Source organism: Ochotona princeps, chromosome 14 (genome assembly GCF_030435755.1).
Source record: "Ochotona princeps isolate mOchPri1 chromosome 14, mOchPri1.hap1, whole genome shotgun sequence".
NCBI classification, from domain to species: domain Eukaryota; kingdom Metazoa; phylum Chordata; class Mammalia; order Lagomorpha; family Ochotonidae; genus Ochotona; species Ochotona princeps.
The window spans coordinates 29521663-29527662 of NC_080845.1; positions in this window are offsets into that span (position 1 = coordinate 29521663).

The following is a 6000-nucleotide window of genomic DNA, read 5'->3' on the forward strand; positions in this document are numbered from 1 at the left end:
CCTTATTCTTCAAACGTTGCAGGGAGGTGTCAGGGAGAGGTCTGACTGCCTGGCCCACACCATGCTGTGTGCTCAGGAGCAGGCGGGACCTTCTGATGTCTGCCAGGACGGCCTCTCTGGTCTCCCACTCAGAAATGCTGCGTGTTGGCTTGGTGCCACTTTGTTCTCTCGTCTCTGTCAACCTTCCTCCTGCCTTTTAAATTTCTTTATCTTCTTCTCTGCATTTTTGATGAGATTTCTCAACCTTGACCTCTCCTGATTGAATATTTTCCAGCGCCAATTTTGTGCTTTTAATCTTGCCAAGGGATTAATGGTGGATTTCCATTCGGTGATTACATTTTTAGTTTCTCTTACGCTGTTTCCTTTTCTCATCAACTCCCTTTTCTTTTCATCTCTCTTTAAGAAATCTGACATGGTAGTTTAATGGAGACTGCCCATCCCTCTTCTCCCTCCAGCACCCTACTTTTATGTCCTTGGAGCCCTGTCCTCTGACATAAGGAGCGGGATGTGGAGAATTTTCACTCCAGACCCAAAATGGACGCAAAGATCCATAAAATGCAGAGGAGGAAATATGCACCCATGTTCTAGTTCAAGGGACACAGCACATGAGGCCCCCTGGTTGGTCCTGGGAAGTCCACTTCTTAAGGGTTTTGGGCCACCCAGGTGGGGGAGTATGAGAAGGCAGTTGGGTCTGCCACCCAATAGAGAAGGGACAAGACGCAGTCCCCAGCTGGCTGTGTCACTCAGAAGCAGGTAGAGGCAGATCTTGGAGCCCAAAAAGCTTCTCTAGGAGCAAAACAAAAACAAAACTACTGGGCTTAACCTGAGCAACATCTTCCCCCAAGGGTACACCACCTTTTCACCCGCAGCTGAGCCCTCCCCCAGTTGGTTACCTGCTCCAGACAGCCTCCTCGGAACAAAGACAAGTGAATAAGTCCCCCCGGATCAGCCTAATTGGCAAACAACTTAGGCTCCTGTGCCTTGAGGGAGTCACAGGCGTGGTGGGCACTGCCAGGGGCAGAGGGGGAAAAAGAACGAACAGTTCAGCCATGGCAACAGCTCCCGGATGGTAAAGGATTCAAAGGTGTCGCCTGTGGGAGTGTGCAGGCCCTCCAGGGTACAGCAAGTCCTGAGACAGTTTATTCTAATTGCTGAACCAGACACCCAGACAGAATTCTGAGTTTGAGCCTCCCATAGGCAGATGAATTCTTTCTAGTTCCGGGACCTGTCAAGCTCCCCCTCTGCCTTTGCTGCCCTGCGCCAGGGTCTCCCAAAGTGACTTTCTCAAGATGTTATTTCCATAAAATTGTAATGGGTGTTTCTGAAAACAGGGTTCCAGTTCAAAGAAATGCAAGGTGGGCATAATAAACAGAGCGGCAGGTTTCCGTCCTGCAGGATGCCTGGGCACATTGCTCGCTAATTGCCAATTATTCAGCCAATCATTCTGTCTTGCCCAAGTGTCTGTGGTGTGTCGTGCCTCGTGGAAACAGCAGCGGTTTTCCACATGGGCTGTGTCTGCTAGAAGCTCACAGAGGAGCGGCTTACATCTTAGCCCTCAGCAGCTGCAGCACCTACCGTTGGACAGGAAACTGGTCAGGAAAGCAAGCTCTGCAGCCAGGCTTCCAGACTTGCTCAATCAAAGTCTGCAGCTTTACATGCTCCACAAATATTATTTCTTTCTTATTTGAGAAGCAGAGTTACAGAGAGAGAGAGAGAGAGAGATCTTGAGATCTTCAGTCCACTGACTTGTTGCCCCCAGATAACTGCTGGATGGGAGCAGGCTGAAGCAATGAGGCAGGAACTCTATCCAGGCCTCCCCACATGGGTGGCAGGGACTTGAACCATCACCTACTGCCTCCAAAGATGCCCATTAGCAGGAAACTCTGAAGTGGAGTAGCTGGGACTCGAACCAGCACTCTGGTATGGGATGAGACTGTCTCAAGCAGCTCCTGCTTCCACCCCACCCCACACAGTGGGGGTTACAGGACCTTTCTCCTTAGTTGCAAGGTGTCCTAGTATCACCCCTTCGTTTTTAATGATTTGTTTCTTATTATTGGAAAAGTAAATTTACAAAGAAAATGAGAGACAGAGAAAAATATCTTCGTCTGCTGGCCCACTCCCCAAGTGACCACAATGGCCAGAGCTGAGCCTATCCAAGCCAGGAGCTTCTTCTGGCTCTTCCACAAGGGTGCAGGATCCAAGGCTTTGGGCCATCCTTGACTGCTTTCCCAAGACACGAGCAGGGAGCTGGACAGGAAGGGAGCAGCCAGGACATGAACCAGTGCCCATATGGAATCATGGCACATGCAAGGCAAGGATTCAGCCACTGAGTCATTGCTCTGGGCCCAACAACCACCCCCTTCTAACCTCCTCAGTATTCAGAAACAGAGATTGAAGCTCAGAGAGGGATAGAGATTTGCCCAAGACCACCCAGCAAGTCAGAGGCTGAGCTGAACTTGAACTCTAACACTAAAGCCAGAGCTCCTCTAGACCCTAAAAGATGGTCTAATTCTCCACTGGAGTCCTGAGGCTACTGTGGAACCTTTCAGGCAAAGCCAGCACAGGGACCCCATGAGACGGTGCTACAAGAGTCTGTGAGTCCCCAGTGACGTGCTGATGTAGACAGGAGAGACCAGAGGGTGTGCTATGCAGCCTGGAATAATCCCCTATCCTAATAAACCCCCCCTCCCTATGCAGGTACTGCCCCAGATGCTGGGAAACTCAAAGCAGATAGAACCAGGCCAGGAAGTCAGAATGCCAGTACCTCCTTTTGTTTAAAAAAAAAATGAAGAAATGAAGTACAATTCAGCCATCCCAGAAAATATCTCATTCTCTATTCCTGTTTGGCCTCTCACCAGATCTGTTCTCTTTGTCTGGGGTCCAGATCCATAGCAGGCACTAGGATAACAAGTGAAGTCAGAGCTGGGGCAGCCCCCTCCATCCCTCCCAAGCCTACCATGGCTCCCCAATGTGGGAGAGGCAGAGGGCACTCAGGAAGGAGGACTTAGGCCCTGGCCAGCAGAATTTCCTGGGCGAGAGGCTAGCATGTGGCATAGTAGGTTGAGCCTTCACCTGTGATACCAGCATCCCATAGGGATACCAGTTGTGTCCCAGATGCTACACTTCCGATCCGGTTCCCTTTGCATAGCCTAGGAAAGCAGCACAGGATGGCACACATGCTAGGGCCCCTGCACTCACATGGGAGACCTGAAAGAAGACGTTGGCTTTGGATCAGCTCAGCTCTAGCTTTCATATCCGTTGGGGAAGTGAACCAACAGATAAAAGACATCTCTCTCTGGTGCCCTCTGTAACTCTGCCTGTCACAGAAAAATTTTTAAAAATTCCTGGACAAGCCAGGAAAGTTGAAGCCAGAAAGGTTGAAGTGGCTAGTCCAGTGCAGATGGGAGAGAGGCATTCCAAGTGGGAAGGCAATTGTATAGGCCTGGGGTGGGCAGTAAGTGCACTCTGATCAAAACTGCTGGACCAGGTGTACTCTGAGCACAGCTGAGCGTGGCCTCAAGTCAGCTGCATCCCAAGCTTCCAGACACACAGCAGAGCCTGTCATGTCTCAGTACCAGAGACCCAGAAAGAAGCTGCTGCAGCTCTCCAAGGTCACTGCACCAGCAGAGCCATGTGAGTACTAAAGCTTCGGGGCCCCTAACTCAGTATTGGGCTAAGGTCAAGTCCTGCCTCCTGGCTTGCAAAGTTGCCTGTCTCATCCTGAAGAGGAGAGAAATGTGTTGCTAAGGAGGTGGGGAGCAGCTCCAGGAGGATACCTTTAGAACCTATCTGTCTGCACAATGAGGAGCAGGATAGGGCACTGCCACCGAGACCTGGAACATGCAGCTGCAGGTCCTGTGTAATTGCAAGTGTTGTTCTTGGCCAGAAGAGAGGAGGTGCAATTCACTGCCCCATGCATGCTTCAGTTGATAAAGAATGTCACCTTTGCTGTAAAAAATCAATGCTGATAAGAAAAAGGCTCCTGCGTGTGACACAACCCTAAGCCAACAGGAGGCCAGAGTTGAAGCATGGCTGTGCTGTTTGTGCTATAAGGAGGGTGTCAGCCCTTGGATCTGTGATGCTTGTGACTCTACAGCCTAGACCTGGCCTGGCAAACTACCTGCAGTTTGCACACCAAGTTGGACCCATGACTGGTCCTGCATGGCTCATTAGCTAAGAGATGCTTTTGCATTTTCAGAGAGCTGTAAGTAAAGAGGGATGGAGGAAGGAAAGAAGGCCATGAGGGAAGCCCGTGATGTGGGCTGGATGCACCTGTGTGGTCTAAGAGACCAGATAGCCTGTTACAGGAGAAGGTGCCAGACCTTGCTCTAGATTATGCTGGCTGAGTACCTGCCAGTTCATAGAACTTTCTGGAACTGTTTGCGATAAATAGGATTTTTCAGCACTGTATAATAGTTGTCAAATTCTTTCTCCTCTGCTGTACTCCATGCTCCAGGCAGCCATGCTTAGCAATGCATCCCTAGGCCCCCGATGCATGGCAGGTCTTCAGGAACCTATTTGCTGTATAAGGAAGGGATGCCCGAGCTCCTCATGTCTTCCAACCCCTGTGCAGGGCCCCTTGCACTGAAAAACCCTTAGGCCCCATGTAGACGGTGCCAGATGCTTATTTCACCCATGAGCCGACACAGAGTACTTCACTCAGACTCTGACGTTAGAGGGAGCCCCAGTCTGGCCCTGCCCACCCACAAGGAACTCATGGCTCAGTAAGAAAGATCAACCCCAGACATGATACAGGGCACAATTCCCTTAGGGAAGGCACAGCAAGGGTACTGCAGACACAAAAGGAAAGGGGCATGTTGCATGTACAGGATTCACACTGCCCCGACAGATAGGAACAGCTTGGCAGGACAAGCCACAGAAGGGAACATGCTCTCATACATCTAACAGACAGGAACTAGCAACCGGCAAGCTGTTAATGAAAGCTATGTGATGTCTTTTTGCCACTGTTCAGTGAAATCAACTTGGCAATAAATGCATACATCATACAAATTGTGCAAACATTATGATGTAGTCATGCCACCGCTAAGCACTGGTCCACAAAAAGTGGCTCAAAATGAGGGAAGGGTCATAGGCTAAAGGACTCAGAAGTCAGAGGTCATAGAGAGGGTGGCCATGGTGGGGATTGCTAAGAGGCAAGTTCTAAAACCTGGCTGTGGACTTCTCTTCCCGGAGTCCCTTCCCACCTATTTCAAAGCACAGCAGCCCTGAGGGAGTATCACTTCACCTCCACTGGAGGAGCCCACATCTAAGGGAGAAGAGTCAGCCTCTGTTTGGATGGCTGCTTTGGAAAGCTTGGGCACATCAGTGGGAGCTTTCTGCCACGCAGACAGGAAATGCAGAGGAAGCTGATGAGAACAGGAAATGATGACCTAAAGCTATGATTTTGTTTTCGAAGTGCCTGGGCCCAGTCATACCCTCAGTCTTGGTGCTGTGGGATGACCCGGTATCCTCTGCACAAATTCTCCTTTCCACTGGAGCCTTGCAGGGTGGGTTGCTGCCCCCACAGTCATTGCTGCTATAGGCACTCCCTGACTTACAATGTCCTGATTGGCATTTTTTTTTTACTTTGTGATGATGTAAGAGTGATACACAACAGTGATATGCAATTGATACAATTCACACTTTGGACTTTTTTTCCCCCAATATTTATTTTATTTATTTGAAATGCAGAGTTACAAAAAGAAAAAGAGTTTCCATTTTTTTGGTTCACTCCCCAAATGACTGCAACAGTTGGATCTGGGACAGGTCAAAAAATAGTTTTATCCAAGTACTTGGGCCATCTTCCACTGCTTTCTCAGGTACAGTAGCGGGGGCTGGATCAGAAGTGAACAGTGAGGCTGTAAACCAGCACCCATCTGGAAAGCCTGCGTTGCAGAAGGTGGTTTGATCCATTATGTCACAACGCAGGCTCAGACTTGGGGTTATGATGTTTTTCCAAGCTAACAACCACTGGTGCAGGAGAACCTGCAGCTCCCAGCA